Source organism: Tasmannia lanceolata, unplaced genomic scaffold (assembly GCF_043159265.1).
Source record: "Tasmannia lanceolata isolate RefF3 unplaced genomic scaffold, GAP_Taslan_0.1 ptg000003l, whole genome shotgun sequence".
In the NCBI taxonomy this organism is placed as follows: Eukaryota; Viridiplantae; Streptophyta; class Magnoliopsida; order Canellales; family Winteraceae; genus Tasmannia; species Tasmannia lanceolata.
In genome coordinates this window covers 31,152,886-31,168,640 of record NW_027518680.1, presented here as the reverse complement: position 1 = coordinate 31,168,640, position 15,755 = coordinate 31,152,886, and the positions used below count along the sequence as shown (strand labels likewise).

The window sequence follows — 15,755 nt, the reverse complement described above, 5'->3', positions numbered from 1 at the left end:
AACGATATTTGTGCACCAAGGGTAGCTCACGGCCAGTAAACACCTTCCGACCGGATTCATGACTCGCATCCACTAGTACACTCATCCGCTATAGCCTGTACGTCACTGAATCTAAACAAACTCCCGCTATAATTTGACCGCAAATGAAATGTCAGAACGAATTCCGTTTATCGAATCAAACGACACTATCACCCCGCCATAATAAAGACCGGACGTCTTCGAATTCACCATCCGGAAGAAAATAAAAAGATCCGAACCGAAACCTAGGAGGCGACGCACTAAACGTGCGTTTCAGTTCGCTTTGATATTCCCGAACCGAAAGATTGTTCGAAAAAAGTGGTAGATAGCCGAAAAAAGTGACAAGGGTGCAACACGAGGACTTCCCAGGAGGTCACCCATCCTAGTACTACTCTCCCCCAAGCACGCTTAACTTCGGAGTTCTGATGGGATCCAGTGCATTTGTGCTGGTATGATCGCACCCAGCATGCCTCTCCATTGTCAAAGTAATAAAGAGTTTCCACTCGCATTGTCGTACGAAGTCCGTTTAAATGAAAGTGCGAAAAAATCCTGCTAGATGACACCGGATGGACGATCCGAGCATGTAGGGAAGCCGGATGACCGCCAGAGCTGTCATCGCGCGATGAATCTTCCCGATTACCCCCGAATCAATATAAGAATCGCCACGATCTGACGGGCGGATCAAAAGTTATCGTCGGAACGATATTTGTGCACCATGGGTAGCTCACGGCCAGTAAACACCTTCCGACCGGATTCATGACTCGCATCCACTAGTACACTCATCCGCTATAGCCTGTACGTCACTGAATCTGAACAAACCCCCGCTATAATTTGACCGCAAATGAAATGTCAGAACGAATTCCGTTTATCGAATCAAACGACACTATCACCCCGCCATAATAAAGACCGGACGTCTTTGAATTAACCATCCGGAAGAAAATAAAAAGATCCGTACCGAAACGTAGGAGGCGACGCACTAAACGTGTGTTTCAGTTCGCATCGATGTTCCAGAACCGAAAGATTGTTCGAAAAAAGTGGTAGATAGCCGAAAAAAGTGACAGGGGTGCAACACGAGGACTTCCCAGGAGGTCACCCATCCTAGTACTACTCTCGCCCAAGCACGCTTAACTTCGGAGTTCTGATGGGATCCAGTGCATTTGTGCTGGTATGATCGCACCCAGCATGCCTCTCCATTGTCAAAGTAATAAAGAGTTTCCACTCGCATTGTCGTACGAAGTCCGTTTAAATGAAAGTGCGAAAAAATCCTGCTAGATGACACCGGATGGACGATCCGAGCATGTCGGAAAGCCGGATGACCGCCAAGGCTGTCATTGCGCGATTAATCTTCCCGAGTACCCCCGAATCAATATAAGAATCGCCACGATCTGACGGGCGGATCAAAAGTTATCGTTGGAACGATATTTGTGCACCAAGGGTAGCTCACGGCCAGTAAACACCTTCCGACCGGATTCATGACTCGCATCCACTAGTACACTCATCCGCTATAGCCAGTACGTCACTGAATCTGAACAAACCCCCGCTATAATTTGACCGCAAATGAAATGTCAGAACGAATTCCGTTTATCGAATCAAACGACACTATCACCCCGCCATAATAAAGACCGGACGTCTTTGAATTCACCATCCGGAAGAAAATAAAAAGATCCGTACCGAAACGTAGGAGGCGACGCACTAAACGTGCGTTTCAGTTCGCATCGATGTTCCAGAACCGAAAGATTGTTCGAAAAAAGTGGTAGATAGCCGAAAAAAGTGACAGGGGTGCAACACGAGGACTTCCCAGGAGGTCACCCATCCTAGTACTACTCTCGCCCAAGCACGCTTAACTTCGGAGTTCTGATGGGATCCAGTGCATTTGTGCTGGTATGATCGCACCCAGCATGCCTCTCCATTGTCAAAGTAATAAAGAGTTTCCACTCGCATTGTCGTACGAAGTCCGTTTAAATGAAAGTGCGAAAAAATCCTGCTAGATGACACCGGATGGACGATCCGAGCATGTCGGAAAGCCGGATGACCGCCAAGGCTGTCATTGCGCGATTAATCTTCCCGAGTACCCCCGAATCAATATAAGAATCGCCACGATCTGACGGGCGGATCAAAAGTTATCGTCGGAACGATATTTGTGCACCAAGGGTAGCTCACGGCCAGTAAACACCTTCCGACCGGATTCATGACTCGCATCCACTAGTACACTCATCCGCTATAGCCTGTACGTCACTGAATCTGAACAAACCCCCGCTATAATTTGACCGCAAATGAAATGTCAGAACGAATTCCGTTTATCGAATCAAACGACACTATCACCCCGCCATAATAAAGACCGGACGTCTTTGAATTCACCATCCGGAAGAAAATAAAAAGATCCGTACCGAAACGTAGGAGGCGACGCACTAAACGTGCGTTTCAGTTCGCATCGATGTTCCAGAACCGAAAGATTGTTCGAAAAAAGTGGTAGATAGCCGAAAAAAGTGACAGGGGTGCAACACGAGGACTTCCCAGGAGGTCACCCATCCTAGTACTACTCTCGCCCAAGCACGCTTAACTTCGGAGTTCTGATGGGATCCAGTGCATTTGTGCTGGTATGATCGCACCCAGCATGCCTCTCCATTGTCAAAGTAATAAAGAGTTTCCACTCGCATTGTCGTACGAAGTCCGTTTAAATGAAAGTGCTAAAAAATCCTGCTAGATGACACCGGATGGACGATCCGAGCATGTCGGGAAGCCGGACGACCGCCAAGGCTGTCATCGCGCGAGTAATCTTCCCGAATACCCCCGAATCAATATAAGAATCGCTACGATCTGACGGGCGGATCAAAAGTTATCGTCGGAACGATATTTGTGCACCAAGGGTAGCTCACGGCCAGTAAACACCTTCCGACCGGATTCATGACTCGCATCCACTAGTACACTCATCCGCTATAGCCTGTACGTCACTGAATCTGAACAAACCCCCGCTATAATTTGACCGCAAATGAAATGTCAGAACGAATTCCGTTTATCGAATCAAACGACACTATCACCCCGCCATAATAAAGACCGGACGTCTTTGAATTCACCATCCGGAAGAAAATAAAAAGATCCGAACCGAAACCTAGGAGGCGACGCACTAAACGTGCGTTTCAGTTCGCTTTGATATTCCAGAACCGAAAGATTGTTCGAAAAAAGTGGTAGATAGCCGAAAAAAGTGACAGGGGTGCAACACGAGGACTTCCCAGGAGGTCACCCATCCTAGTACTACTCTCGCCCAAGCACGCTTAACTTCGGAGTTCTGATGGGATCCAGTGCATTTGTGCTGGTATGATCGCACCCAGCATGCCTCTCCATTGTCAAACTAATAAAGAGTTTCCACTCGCATTGTCGTACGAAGTCCGTTTAAATGAAAGTGCGAAAAAATCCTGCTAGATGACACCGGATGGACGATCCGAGCATGTCGGGAAGACGGATGACCGCCAAGGCTGTCATCGCGCGATGAATCTTCCCGAGTACCCCCGAATCAATATAAGAATCGCTACGATCTGACGGGCGGATCAAAAGTTATCGTCGGAACGATATTTGTGCACCAAGGGTAGCTCACGGCCAGTAAACACCTTCCGACCGGATTCATGACTCGCATCCACTAGTACACTCATCCGCTATAGCCTGTACGTCACTGAATCTGAACAAACCCCCGCTATAATTTGACCGCAAATGAAATGTCAGAACGAATTCCGTTTATCGAATCAAACGACACTATCACCCCGCCATAATAAAGACCGGACGTCTTTGAATTCACCATCCGGAAGAAAATAAAAAGATCCGAACCGAAACCTAGGAGGCGACGCACTAAACGTGCGTTTCAGTTCGCTTTGATATTCCAGAACCGAAAGATTGTTCGAAAAAAGTGGTAGATAGCCGAAAAAAGTGACAGGGGTGCAACACGAGGACTTCCCAGGAGGTCACCGATCCTAGTACTACTCTCGCCCAAGCACGCTTAACTTCGGAGTTCTGATGGGATCCAGTACATTTGTGCTGGTATGATCGGACCCAGCATGCCTCTCCATTGTCAAAGTAATAAAGAGTTTCCACTCGCATTGTCGTACGAAGTCCGTTTAAATGAAAGTGCGAAAAAATCCTGCTAGATGACATCGGATGGACGATCCGAGCATGTCGGGAAGCCGGATGACCGCCAGGGCTGTCATCGCGCGATGAATCTTCCCGATTACCCCCGAATCAATATAAGAATCGCCACGATCTGACGGGCGGATCAAAAGTTATCGTCGGAACGATATTTGTGCACCAAGGGTAGCTCACGGCCAGTAAACACCTTCCGACCGGATTCATGACTCGCATCCACTAGTACACTCATCCGCTATAGCCTGTACGTCACTGAATCTGAACAAACCCCCGCTATAATTTGACCGCAAATGAAATGTCAGAACGAATTCCGTTTATCGAATCAAACGACACTATCACCCCGCCATAATAAAGACCGGACGGACGTCTTTGAATTCACCATCCGGAAGAAAATAAAAAGATCCGAACCGAAACGTAGGAGGCGACGCACTAAACGTGCGTTTCAGTTCGCATCGATGTTCCAGAACCGAAAGATTGTTCGAAAAAAGTGGTAGATAGCCGAAAAAAGTGACAGGGGTGCAACACGAGGACTTCCCAGGAGGTCACCCATCCTAGTACTACTCTCGCCCAAGCACGCTTATCTTCGGAGTTCTGATGGGATCCAGTGCATTTGTGCTGGTATGATCGCACCCAGCATGCCTCTCCATTGTCAAAGTAATAAAGAGTTTCCACTCGCATTGTCGTACGAAGTCCGTTTAAATGAAAGTGCGAAAAAATCCTGCTAGATGACACCGGATGGACGATCCGAGCATGTCGGGAAGCCGGACGACCGCCAAGGCTGTCATCGCGCGAGTAATCTTCCCGAATACCCCCGAATCAATATAAGAATCGCTACGATCTGACGGGCGGATCAAAAGTTATCGTCGGAACGATATTTGTGCACCAAGGGTAGCTCACGGCCAGTAAACACCTTCCGACCGGATTCATGACTCGCATCCACTAGTACACTCATCCGCTATAGCCTGTACGTCACTGAATCTGAACAAACCCCCGCTATAATTTGACCGCAAATGAAATGTCAGAACGAATTCCGTTTATCGAATCAAACGACACTATCACCCCGCCATAATAAAGACCGGACGTCTTTGAATTCACCATCCGGAAGAAAATAAAAAGATCCGAACCGAAACCTAGGAGGCGACGCACTAAACGTGCGTTTCAGTTCGCTTTGATATTCCAGAACCGAAAGATTGTTCGAAAAAAGTGGTAGATAGCCGAAAAAAGTGACAGGGGTCCAACACGAGGACTTCCCAGGAGGTCACCCATCCTAGTACTACTCTCGCCCAAGCACGCTTAACTTCGGAGTTCTGATGGGATCCAGTGCATTTGTGCTGGTATGATCGCACCCGGCATGCCTCTCCATTGTCAAAGTAATAAAGAGTTTACACTCGCATTGTCGTACGAAGTCCGTTTAAATGAAAGTGCGAAAAAATCCTGCTAGATGACACCGGATGGACGATCCGAGCATGTCGGGAAGACGGATGACCGCCAAGGCTGTCATCGCGCGATGAATCTTCCCGAGTACCCCCGAATCAATATAAGAATCGCTACGATCTGACGGGCGGATCAAAAGTTATCGTCGGAACGATATTTGTGCACCAAGGGTAGCTCACGGCCAGTAAACACCTTCCGACCGGATTCATGACTCGCATCCACTAGTACACTCATCCGCTATAGCCTATACGTCACTGAATCTAAACAAACCCCCGCTATAATTTGACCGCAAATGAAATGTCAGAACGAATTCCGTTTATCGAATCAAACGACACTATCACCCCGCCATAATAAAGACCGGACGTCTTCGAATTCACCATCCGGAAGAAAATAAAAAGATCCGAACCGAAACCTAGGAGGCGACGCACTAAACGTGCGTTTCAGTTCGCTTTGATATTCCCGAACCGAAAGATTGTTCGAAAAAAGTGGTAGATAGCCGAAAAAAGTGACAGGGGTGCAACACGAGGACTTCCCAGGAGGTCACCCATCCTAGTACTACTCTCGCCCAAGCACGCTTAACTTCGGAGTTCTGATGGGATCCAGTGCATTTGTGCTGGTATGATCGCACCCAGCATGCCTCTCCATTGTCAAAGTAATAAAGAGTTTCCACTCGCATTGTCGTACGAAGTCCGTTTAAATGAAAGTGCGAAAAAATCCTGCTAGATGACACCGGATGGACGATCCGAGCATGTCGGAAAGCCGGATGACCGCCAAGGCTGTCATCGCGCGATGAATCTTCCCGAGTACCCCCGAATCAATATAAGAATCGCCACGATCTGACGGGCGGATCAAAAGTTATCGTCGGAACGATATTTGTGCACCAAGGGTAGCTCACGGCCAGTAAACACCTTCCGACCGGATTAATGACTCGCATCCACTAGTACACTCATCCGCTATAGCCTGTACGTCACTGAATCTGAACAAACCCCCGCTATAATTTGACCGCAAATGAAATGTCAGAACGAATTCCGTTTATCGAATCAAACGACACTATCACCCCGCCATAATAAAGACCGGACGTCTTTGAATTCACCATCCGGAAGAAAATAAAAAGATCCGTACCGAAACGTAGGAGGCGACGCACTAAACGTGCGTTTCAGTTCGCATCGATGTTCCAGAACCGAAAGATTGTTCGAAAAAAGTGGTAGATAGCCGAAAAAAGTGACAGGGGTGCAACACGAGGACTTCCCAGGAGGTCACCCATCCTAGTACTACTCTCGCCCAAGCACGCTTAACTTCGGAGTTCTGATGGGATCCAGTGCATTTGTGCTGGTATGATCGCACCCAGCATGCCTCTCCATTGTCAAAGTAATAAAGAGTTTCCACTCGCATTGTCGTACGAAGTCCGTTTAAATGAAAGTGCGAAAAAATCCTGCTAGATGACACCGGATGGACGATCCGAGCATGTCGGAAAGCCGGATGACCGCCAAGGCTGTCATTGCGCGATTAATCTTCCCGAGTACCCCCGAATCAATATAAGAATCGCCACGATCTGACGGGCGGATCAAAAGTTATCGTCGGAACGATATTTGTGCACCAAGGGTAGCTCACGGCCAGTAAACACCTTCCGACCGGATTCATGACTCGCATCCACTAGTACACTCATCCGCTATAGCCTGTACGTCACTGAATCTGAACAAACCCCCGCTATAATTTGACCGCAAATGAAATGTCAGAACGAATTCCGTTTATCGAATCAAACGACACTATCACCCCGCCATAATAAAGACCGGACGTCTTTGAATTCACCATCCGGAAGAAAATAAAAAGATCCGTACCGAAACGTAGGAGGCGACGCACTAAACGTGCGTTTCAGTTCGCATCGATGTTCCAGAACCGAAAGATTGTTCGAAAAAAGTGGTAGATAGCCGAAAAAAGTGACAGGGGTGCAACACGAGGACTTCCCAGGAGGTCACCCATCCTAGTACTACTCTCGCCCAAGCACGCTTAACTTCGGAGTTCTGATGGGATCCAGTGCATTTGTGCTGGTATGATCGCACCCAGCATGCCTCTCCATTGTCAAAGTAATAAAGAGTTTCCACTCGCATTGTCGTACGAAGTCCGTTTAAATGAAAGTGCTAAAAAATCCTGCTAGATGACACCGGATGGACGATCCGAGCATGTCGGGAAGCCGGACGACCGCCAAGGCTGTCATCGCGCGAGTAATCTTCCCGAATACCCCCGAATCAATATAAGAATCGCTACGATCTGACGGGCGGATCAAAAGTTATCGTCGGAACGATATTTGTGCACCAAGGGTAGCTCACGGCCAGTAAACACCTTCCGACCGGATTCATGACTCGCATCCACTAGTACACTCATCCGCTATAGCCTGTACGTCACTGAATCTGAACAAACCCCCGCTATAATTTGACCGCAAATGAAATGTCAGAACGAATTCCGTTTATCGAATCAAACGACACTATCACCCCGCCATAATAAAGACCGGACGTCTTTGAATTCACCATCCGGAAGAAAATAAAAAGATCCGAACCGAAACCTAGGAGGCGACGCACTAAACGTGCGTTTCAGTTCGCTTTGATATTCCAGAACCGAAAGATTGTTCGAAAAAAGTGGTAGATAGCCGAAAAAAGTGACAGGGGTGCAACACGAGGACTTCCCAGGAGGTCACCCATCCTAGTACTACTCTCGCCCAAGCACGCTTAACTTCGGAGTTCTGATGGGATCCAGTGCATTTGTGCTGGTATGATCGCACCCAGCATGCCTCTCCATTGTCAAACTAATAAAGAGTTTCCACTCGCATTGTCGTACGAAGTCCGTTTAAATGAAAGTGCGAAAAAATCCTGCTAGATGACACCGGATGGACGATCCGAGCATGTCGGGAAGACGGATGACCGCCAAGGCTGTCATCGCGCGATGAATCTTCCCGAGTACCCCCGAATCAATATAAGAATCGCTACGATCTGACGGGCGGATCAAAAGTTATCGTCGGAACGATATTTGTGCACCAAGGGTAGCTCACGGCCAGTAAACACCTTCCGACCGGATTCATGACTCGCATCCACTAGTACACTCATCCGCTATAGCCTGTACGTCACTGAATCTGAACAAACCCCCGCTATAATTTGACCGCAAATGAAATGTCAGAACGAATTCCGTTTATCGAATCAAACGACACTATCACCCCGCCATAATAAAGACCGGACGTCTTTGAATTCACCATCCGGAAGAAAATAAAAAGATCCGAACCGAAACCTAGGAGGCGACGCACTAAACGTGCGTTTCAGTTCGCTTTGATATTCCAGAACCGAAAGATTGTTCGAAAAAAGTGGTAGATAGCCGAAAAAAGTGACAGGGGTGCAACACGAGGACTTCCCAGGAGGTCACCGATCCTAGTACTACTCTCGCCCAAGCACGCTTAACTTCGGAGTTCTGATGGGATCCAGTACATTTGTGCTGGTATGATCGGACCCAGCATGCCTCTCCATTGTCAAAGTAATAAAGAGTTTCCACTCGCATTGTCGTACGAAGTCCGTTTAAATGAAAGTGCGAAAAAATCCTGCTAGATGACATCGGATGGACGATCCGAGCATGTCGGGAAGCCGGATGACCGCCAGGGCTGTCATCGCGCGATGAATCTTCCCGATTACCCCCGAATCAATATAAGAATCGCCACGATCTGACGGGCGGATCAAAAGTTATCGTCGGAACGATATTTGTGCACCAAGGGTAGCTCACGGCCAGTAAACACCTTCCGACCGGATTCATGACTCGCATCCACTAGTACACTCATCCGCTATAGCCTGTACGTCACTGAATCTGAACAAACCCCCGCTATAATTTGACCGCAAATGAAATGTCAGAACGAATTCCGTTTATCGAATCAAACGACACTATCACCCCGCCATAATAAAGACCGGACGGACGTCTTTGAATTCACCATCCGGAAGAAAATAAAAAGATCCGAACCGAAACGTAGGAGGCGACGCACTAAACGTGCGTTTCAGTTCGCATCGATGTTCCAGAACCGAAAGATTGTTCGAAAAAAGTGGTAGATAGCCGAAAAAAGTGACAGGGGTGCAACACGAGGACTTCCCAGGAGGTCACCCATCCTAGTACTACTCTCGCCCAAGCACGCTTAACTTCGGAGTTCTGATGGGATCCAGTGCATTTGTGCTGGTATGATCGCACCCAGCATGCCTCTCCATTGTCAAAGTAATAAAGAGTTTCCACTCGCATTGTCGTACGAAGTCCGTTTAAATGAAAGTGCGAAAAAATCCTGCTAGATGACACCGGATGGACGATCCGAGCATGTCGGGAAGCCGGACGACCGCCAAGGCTGTCATCGCGCGAGTAATCTTCCCGAATACCCCCGAATCAATATAAGAATCGCTACGATCTGACGGGCGGATCAAAAGTTATCGTCGGAACGATATTTGTGCACCAAGGGTAGCTCACGGCCAGTAAACACCTTCCGACCGGATTCATGACTCGCATCCACTAGTACACTCATCCGCTATAGCCTGTACGTCACTGAATCTGAACAAACCCCCGCTATAATTTGACCGCAAATGAAATGTCAGAACGAATTCCGTTTATCGAATCAAACGACACTATCACCCCGCCATAATAAAGACCGGACGTCTTTGAATTCACCATCCGGAAGAAAATAAAAAGATCCGAACCGAAACCTAGGAGGCGACGCACTAAACGTGCGTTTCAGTTCGCTTTGATATTCCAGAACCGAAAGATTGTTCGAAAAAAGTGGTAGATAGCCGAAAAAAGTGACAGGGGTCCAACACGAGGACTTCCCAGGAGGTCACCCATCCTAGTACTACTCTCGCCCAAGCACGCTTAACTTCGGAGTTCTGATGGGATCCAGTGCATTTGTGCTGGTATGATCGCACCCAGCATGCCTCTCCATTGTCAAAGTAATAAAGAGTTTACACTCGCATTGTCGTACGAAGTCCGTTTAAATGAAAGTGCGAAAAAATCCTGCTAGATGACACCGGATGGACGATCCGAGCATGTCGGGAAGACGGATGACCGCCAAGGCTGTCATCGCGCGATGAATCTTCCCGAGTACCCCCGAATCAATATAAGAATCGCTACGATCTGACGGGCGGATCAAAAGTTATCGTCGGAACGATATTTGTGCACCAAGGGTAGCTCACGGCCAGTAAACACCTTCCGACCGGATTCATGACTCGCATCCACTAGTACACTCATCCGCTATAGCCTATACGTCACTGAATCTAAACAAACCCCCGCTATAATTTGACCGCAAATGAAATGTCAGAACGAATTCCGTTTATCGAATCAAACGACACTATCACCCCGCCATAATAAAGACCGGACGTCTTCGAATTCACCATCCGGAAGAAAATAAAAAGATCCGAACCGAAACCTAGGAGGCGACGCACTAAACGTGCGTTTCAGTTCGCTTTGATATTCCCGAACCGAAAGATTGTTCGAAAAAAGTGGTAGATAGCCGAAAAAAGTGACAGGGGTGCAACACGAGGACTTCCCAGGAGGTCACCCATCCTAGTACTACTCTCGCCCAAGCACGCTTAACTTCGGAGTTCTGATGGGATCCAGTGCATTTGTGCTGGTATGATCGCACCCAGCATGCCTCTCCATTGTCAAAGTAATAAAGAGTTTCCACTCGCATTGTCGTACGAAGTCCGTTTAAATGAAAGTGCGAAAAAATCCTGCTAGATGACACCGGATGGACGATCCGAGCATGTCGGAAAGCCGGATGACCGCCAAGGCTGTCATCGCGCGATGAATCTTCCCGAGTACCCCCGAATCAATATAAGAATCGCCACGATCTGACGGGCGGATCAAAAGTTATCGTCGGAACGATATTTGTGCACCAAGGGTAGCTCACGGCCAGTAAACACCTTCCGACCGGATTAATGACTCGCATCCACTAGTACACTCATCCGCTATAGCCTGTACGTCACTGAATCTGAACAAACCCCCGCTATAATTTGACCGCAAATGAAATGTCAGAACGAATTCCGTTTATCGAATCAAACGACACTATCACCCCGCCATAATAAAGACCGGACGTCTTTGAATTCACCATCCGGAAGAAAATAAAAAGATCCGAACCGAAACGTAGGAGGCGACGCACTAAACGTGCGTTTCAGTTCGCATCGATGTTCCAGAACCGAAAGATTGTTCGAAAAAAAGTGGTAGATAGCCGAAAAAAGTGACAGGGGTGCAACACGAGGACTTCCCAGGAGGTCACCCATCCTAGTACTACTCTCGCCCAAGCACGCTTAACTTCGGAGTTCTGATGGGATCCAGTGCATTTGTGCTGGTATGATCGCACCCAGCATGCCTCTCCATTGTCAAAGTAATAAAGAGTTTCCACTCGCATTGTCGTACGAAGTCCGTTTAAATGAAAGTGCAAAAAAATCCTGCTAGATGACACCGGATGGACGATCCGAGCATGTCGGAAAGCCGGATGACCGCCGTGGCTGTCATCGCGCGATTAATCTTCCCGAGTACCCCCGAATCAATATAAGAATCGCCACGATCTGACGGGCGGATCAAAAGTTATCGTCGAAACGATATTTGTGCACCAAGGGTAGCTCACGGCCAGTAAACACCTTCCGACCGGATTCATGACTTTCATCCACTAGTACACTCATCCGCTATAGCCTGTACGTCACTGAATCTGAACAAACCCCCGCTATAATTTGACCGCAAATGAAATGTCAGAACGAATTCCGTTTATCGAATCAAACGACACTTTCACCCCGCCATAATAAAGACCGGACGTCTTTGAATTCACCATCCGGAAGAAAATAAAAAGATCCGAACCGAAACGTAGGAGGCGACGCACTAAACGTGCGTTTCAGTTCGCATCGATGTTCCAGAACCGAAAGATTGTTCGAAAAAAGTGGTAGATAGCCGAAAAAAGAGACAGGGGTGCAACACGAGGACTTCCCAGGAGGTCACCCATCCTAGTACTACTCTCGCCCAAGCACGCTTAACTTCGGAGTTCTGATGGGATCCAGTGCATTTGTGCTGGTATGATCGCACCCAGCATGCCTCTCCATTGTCAAAGTAATAAAGAGTTTCCACTCGCATTGTCGTACGAAGTCCGTTTAAATGAAAGTGCGAAAAAATCCTGCTAGATGACACCGGATGGACGATCCGAGCATGTCGGAAAGCCGGATGACCGCCAAGGCTGTCATCGCGCGATTAATCTTCCCGAGTACCCCCGAATCAATATAAGAATCGCCACGATCTGACGGGCGGATCAAAAGTTATCGTCGGAACGATATTTGTGCACCAAGGGTAGCTCACGGCCAGTAAACACCTTCCGACCGGATTCATGACTCGCATCCACTAGTACACTCATCCGCTATAGCCTGTACGTCACTGAATCTGAACAAACCCCCGCTATAATTTGACCGCAAATGAAATGTCAGAACGAATTCCGTTTATCGAATCAAACGACACTATCACCCCGCCATAATAAAGACCGGACGTCTTTGAATTCACCATCCGGAAGAAAATAAAAAGATCCGAACCGAAACCTAGGAGGCGACGCACTAAACGTGCGTTTCAGTTCGCTTTGATATTCCAGAACCGAAAGATTGTTCGAAAAAAGTGGTAGATAGCCGAAAAAAGTGACAGGGGTGCAACACGAGGACTTCCCAGGAGGTCACCGATCCTAGTACTACTCTCGCCCAAGCACGCTTAACTTCGGAGTTCTGATGGGATCCAGTACATTTGTGCTGGTATGATCGGACCCAGCATGCCTCTCCATTGTCAAAGTAATAAAGAGTTTCCACTCGCATTGTCGTACGAAGTCCGTTTAAATGAAAGTGCGAAAAAATCCTGCTAGATGACATCGGATGGACGATCCGAGCATGTCGGGAAGCCGGATGACCGCCAGGGCTGTCATCGCGCGATGAATCTTCCCGATTACCCCCGAATCAATATAAGAATCGCCACGATCTGACGGGCGGATCAAAAGTTATCGTCGGAACGATATTTGTGCACCAAGGGTAGCTCACGGCCAGTAAACACCTTCCGACCGGATTCATGACTCGCATCCACTAGTACACTCATCCGCTATAGCCTGTACGTCACTGAATCTGAACAAACCCCCGCTATAATTTGACCGCAAATGAAATGTCAGAACGAATTCCGTTTATCGAATCAAACGACACTATCACCCCGCCATAATAAAGACCGGACGGACGTCTTTGAATTCACCATCCGGAAGAAAATAAAAAGATCCGAACCGAAACGTAGGAGGCGACGCACTAAACGTGCGTTTCAGTTCGCATCGATGTTCCAGAACCGAAAGATTGTTCGAAAAAAGTGGTAGATAGCCGAAAAAAGTGACAGGGGTGCAACACGAGGACTTCCCAGGAGGTCACCCATCCTAGTACTACTCTCGCCCAAGCACGCTTAACTTCGGAGTTCTGATGGGATCCAGTGCATTTGTGCTGGTATGATCGCACCCAGCATGCCTCTCCATTGTCAAAGTAATAAAGAGTTTCCACTCGCATTGTCGTACGAAGTCCGTTTAAATGAAAGTGCGAAAAAATCCTGCTAGATGACACCGGATGGACGATCCGAGCATGTCGGGAAGCCGGACGACCGCCAAGGCTGTCATCGCGCGAGTAATCTTCCCGAATACCCCCGAATCAATATAAGAATCGCTACGATCTGACGGGCGGATCAAAAGTTATCGTCGGAACGATATTTGTGCACCAAGGGTAGCTCACGGCCAGTAAACACCTTCCGACCGGATTCATGACTCGCATCCACTAGTACACTCATCCGCTATAGCCTGTACGTCACTGAATCTGAACAAACCCCCGCTATAATTTGACCGCAAATGAAATGTCAGAACGAATTCCGTTTATCGAATCAAACGACACTATCACCCCGCCATAATAAAGACCGGACGTCTTTGAATTCACCATCCGGAAGAAAATAAAAAGATCCGAACCGAAACCTAGGAGGCGACGCACTAAACGTGCGTTTCAGTTCGCTTTGATATTCCAGAACCGAAAGATTGTTCGAAAAAAGTGGTAGATAGCCGAAAAAAGTGACAGGGGTCCAACTCGAGGACTTCCCAGGAGGTCACCCATCCTAGTACTACTCTCGCCCAAGCACGCTTAACTTCGGAGTTCTGATGGGATCCAGTGCATTTGTGCTGGTATGATCGCACCCAGCATGCCTCTCCATTGTCAAAGTAATAAAGAGTTTACACTCGCATTGTCGTACGAAGTCCGTTTAAATGAAAGTGCGAAAAAATCCTGCTAGATGACACCGGATGGACGATCCGAGCATGTCGGGAAGACGGATGACCGCCAAGGCTGTCATCGCGCGATGAATCTTCCCGAGTACCCCCGAATCAATATAAGAATCGCTACGATCTGACGGGCGGATCAAAAGTTATCGTCGGAACGATATTTGTGCACCAAGGGTAGCTCACGGCCAGTAAACACCTTCCGACCGGATTCATGACTCGCATCCACTAGTACACTCATCCGCTATAGCCTATACGTCACTGAATCTAAACAAACCCCCGCTATAATTTGACCGCAAATGAAATGTCAGAACGAATTCCGTTTATCGAATCAAACGACACTATCACCCCGCCATAATAAAGACCGGACGTCTTCGAATTCACCATCCGGAAGAAAATAAAAAGATCCGAACCGAAACCTAGGAGGCGACGCACTAAACGTGCGTTTCAGTTCGCTTTGATATTCCCGAACCGAAAGATTGTTCGAAAAAAGTGGTAGATAGCCGAAAAAAGTGACAGGGGTGCAACACGAGGACTTCCCAGGAGGTCACCCATCCTAGTACTACTCTCGCCCAAGCACGCTTAACTTCGGAGTTCTGATGGGATCCAGTGCATTTGTGCTGGTATGATCGCACCCAGCATGCCTCTCCATTGTCAAAGTAATAAAGAGTTTCCACTCGCATTGTCGTACGAAGTCCGTTTAAATGAAAGTGCGAAAAAATCCTGCTAGATGACACCGGATGGACGATCCGAGCATGTCGGAAAGCCGGATGACCGCCATGGCTGTCATCGCGCGATGAATCTTCCCGAGTACCCCCGAATCAATATAGGAATCGCCACGATCTGACGGGCGGATCAAAAG

The 15,755-nt window shown here is 48.0% G+C and overlaps 22 non-coding genes across 22 annotated transcripts; all 22 read right to left on the bottom strand.

Moving 5' to 3' along the window:
* Nucleotides 1-362: 362 nt before the first annotated feature.
* Nucleotides 363-481, bottom strand: LOC143874581 (5S ribosomal RNA). The gene has a single exon (XR_013249257.1). It is a non-coding gene; the product is annotated as a 5S ribosomal RNA (ribosomal RNA).
* A 597-nt stretch (nucleotides 482-1,078) lies between these two features.
* On the bottom strand, nucleotides 1,079-1,197 carry LOC143872166 (5S ribosomal RNA). Its single transcript, XR_013246923.1, has one exon. It is a non-coding gene; the product is annotated as a 5S ribosomal RNA (ribosomal RNA).
* Nucleotides 1,198-1,794: 597 nt separating this feature from the next.
* On the bottom strand, nucleotides 1,795-1,913 carry LOC143872165 (5S ribosomal RNA). Its single transcript, XR_013246922.1, has one exon. It is a non-coding gene; the product is annotated as a 5S ribosomal RNA (ribosomal RNA).
* A 597-nt stretch (nucleotides 1,914-2,510) lies between these two features.
* Nucleotides 2,511-2,629, bottom strand: LOC143872164 (5S ribosomal RNA). Its single transcript, XR_013246921.1, has one exon. It is a non-coding gene; the product is annotated as a 5S ribosomal RNA (ribosomal RNA).
* Nucleotides 2,630-3,226: 597 nt separating this feature from the next.
* On the bottom strand, nucleotides 3,227-3,345 carry LOC143872162 (5S ribosomal RNA). The gene has a single exon (XR_013246919.1). It is a non-coding gene; the product is annotated as a 5S ribosomal RNA (ribosomal RNA).
* A 597-nt stretch (nucleotides 3,346-3,942) lies between these two features.
* On the bottom strand, nucleotides 3,943-4,061 carry LOC143875124 (5S ribosomal RNA). The gene has a single exon (XR_013249786.1). It is a non-coding gene; the product is annotated as a 5S ribosomal RNA (ribosomal RNA).
* Nucleotides 4,062-4,662: 601 nt separating this feature from the next.
* Nucleotides 4,663-4,781, bottom strand: LOC143873499 (5S ribosomal RNA). Its single transcript, XR_013248207.1, has one exon. It is a non-coding gene; the product is annotated as a 5S ribosomal RNA (ribosomal RNA).
* A 597-nt stretch (nucleotides 4,782-5,378) lies between these two features.
* On the bottom strand, nucleotides 5,379-5,497 carry LOC143874543 (5S ribosomal RNA). Its single transcript, XR_013249219.1, has one exon. It is a non-coding gene; the product is annotated as a 5S ribosomal RNA (ribosomal RNA).
* A 597-nt stretch (nucleotides 5,498-6,094) lies between these two features.
* LOC143872161 (5S ribosomal RNA) lies at nucleotides 6,095-6,213 on the bottom strand. Its single transcript, XR_013246918.1, has one exon. It is a non-coding gene; the product is annotated as a 5S ribosomal RNA (ribosomal RNA).
* Nucleotides 6,214-6,810: 597 nt separating this feature from the next.
* Nucleotides 6,811-6,929, bottom strand: LOC143872160 (5S ribosomal RNA). The gene has a single exon (XR_013246917.1). It is a non-coding gene; the product is annotated as a 5S ribosomal RNA (ribosomal RNA).
* A 597-nt stretch (nucleotides 6,930-7,526) lies between these two features.
* Nucleotides 7,527-7,645, bottom strand: LOC143872159 (5S ribosomal RNA). Its single transcript, XR_013246916.1, has one exon. It is a non-coding gene; the product is annotated as a 5S ribosomal RNA (ribosomal RNA).
* A 597-nt stretch (nucleotides 7,646-8,242) lies between these two features.
* On the bottom strand, nucleotides 8,243-8,361 carry LOC143872158 (5S ribosomal RNA). The gene has a single exon (XR_013246915.1). It is a non-coding gene; the product is annotated as a 5S ribosomal RNA (ribosomal RNA).
* A 597-nt stretch (nucleotides 8,362-8,958) lies between these two features.
* Nucleotides 8,959-9,077, bottom strand: LOC143875123 (5S ribosomal RNA). Its single transcript, XR_013249785.1, has one exon. It is a non-coding gene; the product is annotated as a 5S ribosomal RNA (ribosomal RNA).
* Nucleotides 9,078-9,678: 601 nt separating this feature from the next.
* On the bottom strand, nucleotides 9,679-9,797 carry LOC143872157 (5S ribosomal RNA). The gene has a single exon (XR_013246914.1). It is a non-coding gene; the product is annotated as a 5S ribosomal RNA (ribosomal RNA).
* A 597-nt stretch (nucleotides 9,798-10,394) lies between these two features.
* LOC143874542 (5S ribosomal RNA) lies at nucleotides 10,395-10,513 on the bottom strand. The gene has a single exon (XR_013249218.1). It is a non-coding gene; the product is annotated as a 5S ribosomal RNA (ribosomal RNA).
* Nucleotides 10,514-11,110: 597 nt separating this feature from the next.
* On the bottom strand, nucleotides 11,111-11,229 carry LOC143872156 (5S ribosomal RNA). Its single transcript, XR_013246913.1, has one exon. It is a non-coding gene; the product is annotated as a 5S ribosomal RNA (ribosomal RNA).
* Nucleotides 11,230-11,827: 598 nt separating this feature from the next.
* LOC143872155 (5S ribosomal RNA) lies at nucleotides 11,828-11,946 on the bottom strand. Its single transcript, XR_013246912.1, has one exon. It is a non-coding gene; the product is annotated as a 5S ribosomal RNA (ribosomal RNA).
* Nucleotides 11,947-12,543: 597 nt separating this feature from the next.
* LOC143872154 (5S ribosomal RNA) lies at nucleotides 12,544-12,662 on the bottom strand. Its single transcript, XR_013246911.1, has one exon. It is a non-coding gene; the product is annotated as a 5S ribosomal RNA (ribosomal RNA).
* A 597-nt stretch (nucleotides 12,663-13,259) lies between these two features.
* Nucleotides 13,260-13,378, bottom strand: LOC143875122 (5S ribosomal RNA). Its single transcript, XR_013249784.1, has one exon. It is a non-coding gene; the product is annotated as a 5S ribosomal RNA (ribosomal RNA).
* A 601-nt stretch (nucleotides 13,379-13,979) lies between these two features.
* LOC143872153 (5S ribosomal RNA) lies at nucleotides 13,980-14,098 on the bottom strand. Its single transcript, XR_013246910.1, has one exon. It is a non-coding gene; the product is annotated as a 5S ribosomal RNA (ribosomal RNA).
* Nucleotides 14,099-14,695: 597 nt separating this feature from the next.
* LOC143874896 (5S ribosomal RNA) lies at nucleotides 14,696-14,814 on the bottom strand. The gene has a single exon (XR_013249565.1). It is a non-coding gene; the product is annotated as a 5S ribosomal RNA (ribosomal RNA).
* Nucleotides 14,815-15,411: 597 nt separating this feature from the next.
* Nucleotides 15,412-15,530, bottom strand: LOC143872151 (5S ribosomal RNA). The gene has a single exon (XR_013246908.1). It is a non-coding gene; the product is annotated as a 5S ribosomal RNA (ribosomal RNA).
* Between the last annotated feature and the right edge of the window lie 225 nt (nucleotides 15,531-15,755).